Source organism: Camelina sativa, chromosome 13, assembly GCF_030686135.1.
Source record: "Camelina sativa cultivar CO46 ecotype springtype chromosome 13, ASM3068613v1".
Classification (NCBI taxonomy): Eukaryota; Viridiplantae; Streptophyta; class Magnoliopsida; order Brassicales; family Brassicaceae; genus Camelina; species Camelina sativa.
The window spans coordinates 22,584,366-22,596,444 of NC_141892.1; the positions used below are offsets into that span (position 1 = coordinate 22,584,366).

Consider the following 12,079-nt stretch of genomic DNA (forward strand, 5'->3'; position numbering starts at 1 on the left):
AGACTCTGTTGGAAAGCCATCGGGTACATTTCAACAGATTACCGACAGATTTTCGATGGGTTTAGGGTATAGGGTATTGAAATATGAAACTTTATAACTTAACACATTCACAAATACTATTTCTTAAGTCTAACATGATTTCATTATAAGTGTTTCTATACAAACTTAGAATGTTACTTAACAGTTTGAATGTTGTGAATGACTAAATTTTAAAATTATTTCTTTTTATAGCTTTTTTAATAAAACAGATTTGCAAGCTATGTAGTATACTTATTGTAATGGTAATTGAGTAGGAAATATATTTTTCACCCTATATATGATGTTTTTTGAACTTTTTTCATAGATCCGCCTGGAAACTTTCGGTGATAATGAAAAATTAAAAAGTTTCCGTCAGGATTTCGTTGGATAAACGCAAAATTTACCCCGGGAAATATTTTCCCCAAATTTTTTCTATATTGCGGGAAGGATTATTTAATTAATTTGGGTTAACCACAAAAACTTTTCCCCTTCTCTTCTCACCCTAGCTGACTCACTTCTTCTTTTTCCCATTGCTGCCTCTTTCTCTCTTCTAAATCAAAGATTTTGTTCCTCATATCAACCACACCACTCAACTATGTAAGATTTTTAGCCTTTTCTCTCAAATATGTTAGATTTGGGATTTGCAACTTGGTTTCAGTATCAGTGGCTGATTCAAAAACTAAAGATCGTGGGTTCAATTATGTTAGATTAGGTGTTCTTTATGTCAAATTAAGGGGTTGTAATCTGTGATACTATGATTTTGCCTTTTAGATTTTTAAGATTTGGGTAAAAGTTTTGTTTTCCTTAAATTAAAAATCGGATATATTGTTATTATTAGATTTGGGATTTGCAATTTGGTTTCAGGATCGGTGGCTGATTCAAAAAGTAAAGATTATGGGTTCAAGTTGATTTGTTGTACTTATAGGTGGTATTCAGTTGATGTTTTATTGAGTTTTTGTATTTTTGTATAACTGTAATATTTCTTTTTTTTCACAGGGACTATGAAGCACCATTCTGGTCGAAACCGCTCCACCCAAAACCGAGAAGCACCCAGTGGTTCTGGGCCTGAGACTCAAACCCCCTCCACACACGTCTCTGGATCGCCTCACCTCCTATCTTAATGACCATTGAGGATTTCGTTTCTCAACCGGGACGAGAACTTATCGCAAAACTCCATCCCAACTACATCGGAGATTCTACATGGTAAATCTCAAACTTTTTACCATCTCATGCTTTCTTATTTTTTTGGATTTTAGATCAAACTTTTGTAGGTTTGAGGCATCTGGAAACGACATTAGCAAATCTGTAAACCGGATGATGTATGGACTCCTCAAAGAACCTTATGAAACATACTCATCAATGCCAAGTCATGACTGTAACGCCCACGAACCGCCGTACGGCCGGACAGGACCGTGGACCCGGAACGCCACATTTGTGGGAATCGCACCCTGGTGGTCCGGTCGAGGGACGGAAGCTGCAGCTTCCCGACCAGTCTTCTTGGACGCGACTCCGCCCGCGATTAGGTTCAATTAGGCTTTGCAACCCTTGCGTCCCATGCGCGTTGTGTTGACCCGAACAAAGCCGAGTACCATATGCAACTTGCCACGATTTCCCCCGAAAACCGAATATATATATATATCACTTTAATAATTTATTACATCGAAAGTAAATCATCAAAGCAATATACATAGATAGTCGGTAAATCTTTACAGATATGTTTTTAGGAAAATATAGGGTTTTACAAAGAACACAGAAAAGAAAACCCTATCTGGTACCCTAATGTTTGCTCCAGCTCTAGACTCACTCAGGCTTCCTGCAACACAAATTATTATCATGAGTAATCTAAGATTACTCAGTGAGCCTGAGCACCCCAATCCTAAACAATATTCTACTTCCCCAACCCGACTACCTCAGCAAGCAAAGGAAACAAGCAAGCGAGGCAGTACACAACAAACCATCAAAGCAACGCAACACAAGCGATAGCGGAAGCAACAAGCAACAGACAAGCGAGAGAGGTTAGATCAACACGACTCGACTCGGACGATCTAGACTCACTACTCACGGAGAAAGACGACTAAAAGAACAAGGGTTACTTGGACACTTTAGACTCTTAACTCATACACAACTCGCAAAGACGACTAGAATAAAACAAGGGACACTTGAAATATCCTAGACTCTTTCACCTAAGTGCCCTCGATTCAATCTGTTCCGTTCCACAACACTTCCCATGCTGAAACCACAAAGGTAACAAGCATGAGCCCACAGAAAAGCAACATCGTCATGTAGCGGTCACACTAGTAGCTAGCTAGTCGTGAAAATGTCCCGCGCGAGTGGTCATCGGGAACTCTCGCGAGACAAACACATTTGGAACAGAAGATCGACTACTCTATTCTAGTTAGGACTCAAGAAACAAATTCGAGAGACATAGCTAAAATACAACAACCAAATCGAGCAAGAAAATCAAGCGTAACAAGCAAGAAATTCAAGCAAGATAACATGCAACAATCCACAAGCAACAAGAATAACAATTCATGCACTTAGATTGTTCTACAAGCATGCAACCAATATAAAGCGACTTAAGCAAATTTAATGCAACAAGTTCACTTACGCATGCAACCCAATTTTAAGCGATTTAACCATAAGTCCATTTATGCATGCAAGCCAATTTAAGTGATTTAACCAATTAAATCCTTTAAGTCCAATATGCATGCAAGCTAACCTCATCTGGTTTTATGCAATAAAATTGCAAATAAGCTTCACCAATTTACTTAATGCATGCAATTGATTTTAAGCAAGAAATATTGCTAATAAAATCCTCCACCTTCAACCATGCATGCAACCGATTCTAAGCAAGAACTATTGCTAGTAAAATTCTCCCAATTTTAAGTAAGTCCAATTTACTTAACATGCATCCCAATTCAACTTGCATGGTGATTCCTAGCTCAAATTCTATGTGCATTTAAACATGAATCTAGCATGAATCCTACCATATTTCGCATGCATCAACTTTTAAACTAATTTTACCATGAATATAGTCTAAATGCAACAAGCAAAAGAGTACATGCAAAGATCTAAAGATCTATGCAGTCCCTACACACAATTACCGCAGAACTCACCCTACACAGCCGATGATGGTCGGACTACACTGCACCGCGGATCATACAACTTCCTCTTTTCGCGTCAGACAGCGTCCCGCTCTTGTCCTTCTTCGGCCCCAACAGCGTCCCTCCTCGTCCCGTCAGCTTCTCACTCCGGACGTCTCTCTCTCCTTTCTCTCTTCTCAGATTTTGCGAAAATGAGAGAAATGAACTCTCAAGTTCGGTATTTATCGGCGAGCAACCCTCCTCTCTTCCCTTAGTGCGTTTTGACAAGTGGCAAACAAACGCTTGCATGTGGCACGTGCATCACACTCGCCGGCCATTTGTCAGGAACAAACTTGCATGAGATTCTATTGGTCCAAATCAAAGAGACATAATGATTATATTGCCACTTTCTCTTTTTCCTTTGGCAAGATTTTACAGTCCTTCCGTCCGATAAACACGGCATCGCTCGGACTTTCTCGGTCATTGCTCGGTCTTGGTCTGGACTTCTCTCGGACAATTCCAGACTCCCTCGGTCTTCTCTCGGACACTCTCGGTCGTTACACGATGTCTCGGTCCGTACTCCTCAGACAACACTCGGACATTACTCAGGCGTCTCGGTCCGCTCTCGGACATCTCTGTCCGTACTCCTTGGTCCTTCTCGAACATTGCTCGGGCGTCTCGGTCCGCTCTCGAACATCTCTCAGAGAACTCGGTCCGTACTCCTCGGTCCTTCTCGTCCTTTCCGGCACTTCGCGGACCGTACTATCTTTTTCGGTACTTGACCGTATCTTCCGCGTACACAGTTTTCCGTGTAAACGCCAACTCCCGATCGGTCTTAAGGTCTCGATCGTTCATCCGACCACTTTGGTCTTGGATCGGCCATCCTACGACTCACAAATTTTTCCTCGGACATCCTTCGGTCTTTCCTCTTTGTTTTTCTTGCTCTTCCGTTCTAAGTCTTTTCTGGGCCATTTCCTCGAACTTTTATTTTGGGATTTCTGCCCTTAGTGAGGGTCACTACATTCTCCCCCCCCCCCTTATAAGAATTCGTCCCCGAATTCTCAAGCCTTCTCCTTCTTTTCTTGTGATGTCGATACTTCATGACATCTACGTCCCCGTCTTGTGATTACCATCACATTGATACCTTCATTGAAACACTTCCTTCGCTTCTCCTTGGCTCTCTTGGTGCCATAATCTTACTCCATTCCACACTTGTTCCGCTTACACCCTTGGCTAATTCTTTTGGGAAAGTTTCTTCATCTCCAGCATCCACTTGGTTCTCCATTTTCAAACTCCTCCAGTACTAAGGCTTCCTCCTTAACGTACCATGACTCGTTCATCTCTTTTAGATTCTTCGACTCGACAATTCTCTTTCTTCAGCTTACGCTTGACACTTTTCTTGGCCCTCTTTTTTTTTTTAACTTTGCGCTCTATAGATCTTTAACTTCTTCTGATTTCTTCGGCTCCGCATAGCTTCTCTCCCGAATTTCTTGAACTCCAATTTCTTATCTTATACAATCACCGTCCTTGATTAACTTCAACTCTGGACTTGATCAAATAATCTTGATAGGAAATTATTGACTTCTCCATCTTCAATGTTTGCCTCCAATTGGAAACTTCTTGTTCAACTCCCATATTTCCACCAACTCCTTGCCACACTTGGTTCAGCAGAACCTTACTGGCCTCAAAACATAAACTATGTTTTAACCTCCCTTGGTCGACTTCCATTATTTTCTTGCACCATCTTTGTCTATTTGCAGACAAATTCATCTTCTAAGAATTATCTTCTTTCATCCTCTTTTGCACTTAACTCTTGGACCATGCACTACTTCTCGCACTTTCTTGCTCATACTTGGTTCGACCTTCTCAATTTGTTTCGCCATTTCGATCGATTTTCACCGCTCTGTTGCTCTTTCGATTTCTTAGGATTCGCCTCATCCTCCTCCATCATTTCTTTCTTTTTGCTCTTTTCTCTTTCTTTCTTTTTAAACTGATTGTCCTTTCTTGGATGAACTCTCTTGAACTTCCTTGGACTTTCTTGTACTTTCTTGTACTTCTTTTCTTTTGTCTGATAGCGCTTTTTAGTGACTTACGTGAATCCTCATCAATCGCGCTGATGCATTGCAAGCTAATTATGCAAAATAATTAACTATGCAACCTATAAAACTCAAGCAAAATAAAAGCAAGCAGTTAAACAAGCAAAGATTAGCAACCAACAACAACAACACCACAAAAACGGCTAAAGAACACAAGGTACTTTACACAAGAGTAAAAGATACAAAGGTTCTACACCACTTAGCCGGTTACTTAAAGGGTTCGGATCCTAGACAACACAACAAAGGTTAAGTCTAGAAGCTTACAACACAAGGAAAAACTATCCAACCCTTACACACAAATTCAAAAGGAACACTTCCCTTACTCCCAACCATCTACTGGTTCCTGCGCCTAGTATACTCTTCACAAGTGCACACCAATGCCCTAGCCGGTTCATCAGGTAACGGTTCAGCGGGAGACTCGGTTAAGGTAGAGGCAGCAGACAATGAGGTTCCAGCTTGATTCATCGGGCTCTCTTCATCCCGAATAGCTTGGTCTAATGGATTCTCCCCCGTATGCACAAGTTGGCTTGATGGGTTCTCTCCCTCTTGCACAACTCGGTCCGGACAGCTATGAGTCAAATCTCCACTCGTCCCACACTCGGTACAGATGATATGATCTAGGATCAACGGACGTTGCGGTCTTGCCCTCCAGCAATGATTGTTCAAATGTCCTGGCATCCACACGAATCACAAGGCCTCCAATGCCTTATATAATCTGGATTCGGACAGCAATAGGCAAAGTGCCCTCGCATCCCACAATCTTCACACTACGCATTCTTTGGAGACAGCATACGTCTAAGAGACGTCCTCCGACAGTTCCTGGTCCAATGACCAACTCCCTCACACTTATCGCAATAAGGCTGATTCCTTATATGCACTTGGTTCGAATACACCACTCTCTTCCGGGTAGTGGCTCTAGTCCTCAGTCGGCCTCTTGGTTGAAAAGTCACAGACTGCGCATCTGACTGCTCTCTCGACTGCATCTCCTGATATGTCGTCCTCGGCCTCTTCGAACTACTCTCTCCTTCCTCAAACCTTACATGCCCTCGGTTCAATCTCCTTAACTCGGCCATTTTATCGGTCCTCTCCCCCTCTAGGTCTCTTGGTTCTACCTCTTGATCAGCTAACACCATCTGCAACGGTATAGCTCGAATAGGACTATTGTGTCTCGGCACAACTTGGTCTGGCACAACTTGATCTGCCACCACTTGGTCTGGTCGATCTTGATCTCTCACATCTTTGCTTGAACTAACCCTTGGTCTTGCTTCCTCTCTACGCTCCACTCTTGCACCAGCTTCTTGATCTCGATCTCTTGGTATCGCGTCTTGATCACTCCTTGGTTCTACCACCAAAGTCGGTATTCCCTCGTCATCGCTAGACAAAATCTCGATCACCTCTACAAACTTTTCTCCTCCTAACATCGGCTCAATATCAACTCCATCGAGTCTCTCCTCCACCGGTTGTTCCGCAGGTGGACCTCCGGTCTCGGGTGTTACCCCCGTTCCCACTAGCAACAGCTCCTTCTGGCGCATACATTTCCGTCAAGAAGTTCATAATCTTCTCGACTACCTTCGGGTACTCTCTCATATAGTCCTCTGGATTAACCTCTTCATAATGATCCTCCACAAGTTCTAACAGCAACTTCTGTAACTTATCGGCGAGCTCCACCTCCGCCTCTCCATGATCTCCAACTGGATTGGTCTGAAAATTTCCTTGCGCGTCCATCCTAACTTGGATACGACTCGGCTCACCAACCTCCAACACAGCCGTCTGATCACCCTGATCAACTTCCATTTCCTCCGGTCTGTCACAACACTCTGATGGATCGGACTCTATAGATGGGTCAGCGTCATACCCGTCCAGCAAACCCTCCAAACTCCAAGTATCCGGAATACTATCCTCGGACTCAGTTGATAAATACCCATTGTGATGCTCACAACCCTCATGTCTCGGCCCCCTCATCCCCTGAACCATCCCCGTGACCTGAATCACCTGAAGACATCTACACCCACAAGAAACAAGGTAAGACGCTTAGTCCATTCTAAGGTTCAACTTAAAACTAGACAAGCAAACTACCGAATAAAATTTTTGTGTTTTTGCGACACATTTACTCGATAAAACTTTAAAATGCAGAAGTGCCCGCGGGTTCGAAAACACCGCTCTGATACCATCGTTGTAATGCCCCCGAACCGCCGTACGGCCAAACAGGACCGCGGACAGTAGCGGAACGCCACATTTGTGGGAATCGCACCCTGGTGGTCCAGTCGAGAGACGGAAGCTGCAGCTTCCCGACCAGTCCTCCTAGACGCGACTCCGCCCACGACTAGGTTCACTTAGGCTTTGCAATCCTTGCGTCCCATGCGCGTTGTGTTGACCCAGACAAGGCCGAGTACCATTTGCAACTTACCACGATTTCCCCCGAAAACCGAATATATATATGTCACTTTAATAATTTATTACATCGAAAGTAAATCAGCAAAGCAATATACATAGATAGTCGGTAAATCTTTACAGATATCCTTTTAGGAAAATATAGGGTTTTACAAAGAACACAGAAAAGAAAACCCTATCCGGTACCCTAATGTTTGCTCCAGCTCTAGACTCACTCAGGCTTCCTGCAACACAAATTATTATCATGAGTAATCTAAGATTAATCAGTGAGCCTGAGCACCCCAATCCTAAACAGGATTCTACTTCCCCAACCCGACGACCCCAGCAAGCAAAGGAAACAAGCAAGCAAGGCAGTACACAACAAACCATCAAACCAACGCAACACAAGCGATAGCGGAAGCAACAAGCAACAAACAAGCGAGAGAGGTTAGATCAACACGACTCGACTCAGACGATCTAGACTCGCTACTCACGGAGAAAGACGACTAAAGGAACAAGGGTTACTTGGACACTTTAGACTCTTAACTCATACACAACTCGCAAAGACGACTAGAATAAAACAAGGGACACTTGAAATATCCTAAACTCTTTCAACTAAGGGCCCTCGATTCAATCTGTTCCGTTCCACAACACTTCCCATGATGAAACCACAAAGGTAACCAGCATAAGCCCACACAAAAACTACATCATCATGTAGCGGTCACACTAGTAGCTAGCTAGTCGTGACAATGTCCCGCGCGAGTGGTCATCGAGAACTCTCGCGAGACAAACACATTTGGAACAGAAGATCGACTACTCTATTCTAGCTAGGACTCAAAAAACAAATTCGAGAGACATAGCTAAAATACAACAACCAAATCGAGCAAGAAAATCAAGCGTAATAAGCAAGAAATTCAAGCAAGATAACATGCAACAATCCACAAGCAACAAGAATAACAATTCATGCACTTAGATTGTTCTACAAGCATGCAACCAATATAAAGCGACTTAAGCAAATTTAATGCAACAAGTTCACTTACGCATGCAACCCAATTTTAAGCGATTTAACCATAAAAATCCTTAAGTCCATTTATGCATGCAAGCCAATTTAAGGTATTTAACCAATTAAATCATTTAAGTCCAATATGCATGCAAGCTAACCTCATCCAATTTTATGCAATAAAATTGCAAATAAGCTTCACCAATTTACTTCATGCATGCAATCGATTTTAAGAAAGAAATATTGCTAATAAAATCCTCCACCTTCAACCATGCATGCACCCGATTTTAAGCAAGAACTATTTCTAGTAAAATCCTCCCAATTTTAAGTAAGTCCAATTTACTTAACATGCATCCCAATTCAACTTGCATGGTGATTCCTAACTCAAATTCTATGTGCATTTAAACATGAATCTAGCATGAATCCTACCATATTTCGCATGCATCAACTTTAAACTGATTATACCATGAATTTAGTCTAAATGCAACAAACAAAAGAGTACATGCAAAGATCTAAAGATCTATGCAGTCCTTACACACAATTACACACAACTCACCCTACACAGCCGATGATGCTCGGACTTCACTGCACCGCGGATCAGACAACTTCCTCTTTTCGCGTCAGACAGCGTCCCGCTCTCGTCCTTCTTCGGCCGCAACAGTGTCCCTCCTCGTCCCAGCAGCGTCTCACTCCGGACGTCTCTCTCTCCTTTCTCTCTTCTCAGATTTTGCGAAAATGAGAGAAATGAACTCTCAAGGTCGGTATTTATAGGCGAGCAACCCTCCTCTCTTCCCTTAGTGCGTTTTGACAAGTGGCAAACATGCGCTTGCATGTGGCGCGTGGATCACACTCACCGTCCATTTGTCATGAACAAACTTACATGAAATTCTATTGGTCCAAATCATAGAGACATAATGATTATGTCACCACTTTCTCTTTTTCCTTCGCCAAGATTTTACTGTCCTTTCATCTGATAAACACGGCATTGTTCGGACTTTCTCGGTCATTGCTCGGTCTTGGTCCGGACAACTTCGGACTCCCTCGGTCTTCTCTCGGACACTCTCGGTCGTTACTCGACGGCTCGGTCCATACTCCTCGGACAACACTCGGACATTACTCGTGCGTCTCGGTCCCTCTCGGATATCTCTCGGACATCTCTGTCCGTACTCCTCGGTCCGCTCTCAGACATCTCTCGGACAACTCGGTCCGTACTCCTCGGTCCTTCCCGTCCCTTCCAGCACTTCTCGGACCGTACCATCTTTTTTGGTACATGACCGTACCTTCCGCGTATGCAGTTTTCCGCGTAAACCGCCAACTCCCGATCGGTCTTAAGGTTTCGATCGTTCATCCGGCCACTCCGGTCTTGACTCGGCCATCCTACGACTCACAAATTTTTCCTCGGACATCCTATGGCCTTTCTTCTTTGTTTTTCTTCCTCTTCCTTTCTAAGTCTTTTCCGGGCCATTTCCTTGAACTTTTATTTTCGGATTTCTGCCCTTAGTGAGGGTCACTACAATGACCGTAACATTTGGTTTAAACAATTTGCAGTAATACTACATTATCTCAACCTTGATTTCTTTAATGGCAAGTTTAATTTTTAAACATACAGAGATGATCATGTAGTATTAAAGATGTTGCAATCATACTAATCATACATTTTAATATTGTAGCAAGAGGATGGAGGAGTTTAGCTTATCTCAACCTTCAGTCGATGGAAATGGCTTACCGACACCAATCCTCGTTGACATGATTAACAAATTTGTTCTTGAGGTTATGATTCTTTTGATAAATTTTTCTTATGATTCTTCTTATACATATTGCTTGTTCTTAACAAATTTTGTTTATGATTCTTTTTATACATTTTGTTCTAATTGTTATAAATTTCAGGAAACTCCACAAACCAAGTGTCGAATCTTGCAAAAATACTTCGTTCTTGTTTATCATATTCATCACCAATATATGATCGAGATGCAGAACTTTGTTCGAGCCCTCCAAGAGAAAGATGACCGTATCAAAGCTCTTGAGAAGATCATGGAAAAAGAGAATGAGAGGAACAAGCTGAGAGATGAGGAGCTTGTGTCGTTCATGCCGAGATTTGTGTATATTGTATTTTGGATGAGGAGCCTATTTTCACAATATTTAAGTTTCATTTTCTATTTCTTTTTGATTTGTGTATATTGCATTTTCTTTTTGTAAGATTTGTGTATATTGTATTTTGGATTTCTAAATTTATGAATTTAAATATTATTACCTAATTAGTAATTGTTGTCAAAAGAAAAACATAGAAAACAGAGAAATTGATCGTTTAATTGTCGGAAAATCTGTTGGGAAATCCGTTGAGAATTCGTCGGGAATTTAGACGTTGGGAAATCCGTCGGGAATTTATCTGTCGGGAAGTCATCAATGGTCGTTGCTTATTATTCTGACGGGTTCTCGACAGCTACATTATCTGTCGCCATTTCGTCGGGAACAAAAGTCGTTGGTAATCCATCGGAATATTAGTCTGTCGCAAAGTCGTAGGTTAATCCATTGGAATATTATTCCGTCAGAAATCTGTTGGAGATTTCTGACGGATTCCCGATAAATTTTATTTTCCCGACGCTCTAGAACCGACAGACTGATGCTGTCTGTATTCCGTCGGTTAAGGACGTTCCTAACGGGTTGCCGATAGATATGGTCGTCGGTTTGCGGCTGTTTTCTTCTAGTGGATTGTTAAATATATTAGAAGCGAAACACAACATCTCGGGTCGCTTTAAAAAGTTCCTTTTTTCTCTCACTTAGGAGAAATTCGCCCTAGCCGCCCCTAAGCTTTTACCTTGTTCTGACCTCTCCGGCCACCGGCGCTTCTCGCCGGAGTCCGTTGAGAGGGTCATCCTCTGTTAGTTTCTTGCATGTCTAGTTGTCGATGAGCCTTTCTCAGCCTTTCCTCAGCGGATCTAGTCTCGAAGGTTTTGGTTCGCGATGGAGAGCCGTGATTTGCCCTGTCTCGTCGAAGACTTTGTGAGTGTATTTTCAGATCTGGTTTTCTGTGGACTTGGTCGTTGATGGTGATAGGCGGTTTAATTGGCTTCTGATAACAGGATTTTCACTCAGGGTATCAATTCCCTATGCAGTTGTAGTACAAAGGGTATCAATCCAAATGGTTGTTATGCTAGCAAATAAGATGCATTCAGAAACAAGCAAGTCAAGCCAAGCAATAGTTGGGGTTGATCTAACAATCCTAAATAAACAAAAAGAAAGCAAAAGAACCAGAACCACACGACCTAAGAACTCGATGCAAGCATTCGAGTACAGGATCGGGTGGGGTGATCGAGTAAACAAGATGAACAAGAACAGCTCTAAGGTATACTTAAGCAGGTGATCATGTACCTGTTCGGGTAAGGCATCGAGTGATGAATTAAAATGTAAACAATCTAAATACGAAAGCTCCTAAGGATGGGGTACTCAACTCCTAAGGATGGGGTACTCAACTCCTAAGTGTTCCTAACCATTACGGATGTCCTACATGCCTC

General features: G+C 42.4%; 2 long non-coding RNA genes across 2 annotated transcripts; both read left to right on the forward strand.

Annotated features, from left to right (window-relative positions):
- The first annotated feature begins 341 nt into the window (after nucleotides 1–341).
- LOC104737195 (uncharacterized) lies at nucleotides 342–1,708 on the forward strand. The gene is made up of 3 exons (XR_759703.3): nucleotides 342–615; nucleotides 1,015–1,221; nucleotides 1,290–1,708. It is a non-coding gene; the product is annotated as an uncharacterized LOC104737195 (long non-coding RNA).
- An 8,502-nt stretch (nucleotides 1,709–10,210) lies between these two features.
- Nucleotides 10,211–10,829, forward strand: LOC147929859 (uncharacterized). The gene is made up of 2 exons (XR_015577631.1): nucleotides 10,211–10,337; nucleotides 10,455–10,829. It is a non-coding gene; the product is annotated as an uncharacterized LOC147929859 (long non-coding RNA).
- Nucleotides 10,830–12,079: the final 1,250 nt, after the last annotated feature.